Source organism: Anomalospiza imberbis, unplaced genomic scaffold (assembly GCF_031753505.1).
Source record: "Anomalospiza imberbis isolate Cuckoo-Finch-1a 21T00152 unplaced genomic scaffold, ASM3175350v1 scaffold_82, whole genome shotgun sequence".
NCBI lineage: Eukaryota > Metazoa > Chordata > Aves > Passeriformes > Viduidae > Anomalospiza > Anomalospiza imberbis.
In genome coordinates this window covers 299382-299606 of record NW_027100436.1, presented here as the reverse complement: position 1 = coordinate 299606, position 225 = coordinate 299382, and positions in this window count along the sequence as shown.

The following is a 225-nucleotide window of genomic DNA, read 5'->3' as shown; positions in this document are numbered from 1 at the left end:
AAATTTTTGGGAATGTTGAGAATTTTAAAATTTCCCAAAATCTTTGATCCCAAACTGGGGGAAAATCCCAAAATTTGGCATCAGGAGGAGCCATTTTCTTGCCATTTTTGGGGATTTTTGGTCACGTTTTTCCCAAATTTTGCCCGTTTTTGGTCAGATTTTTGGGAATTTTTGGGGAATTTTTGGAAATTTTTGGGAATGTTGAGAATTTTAAAATTTCCCAAA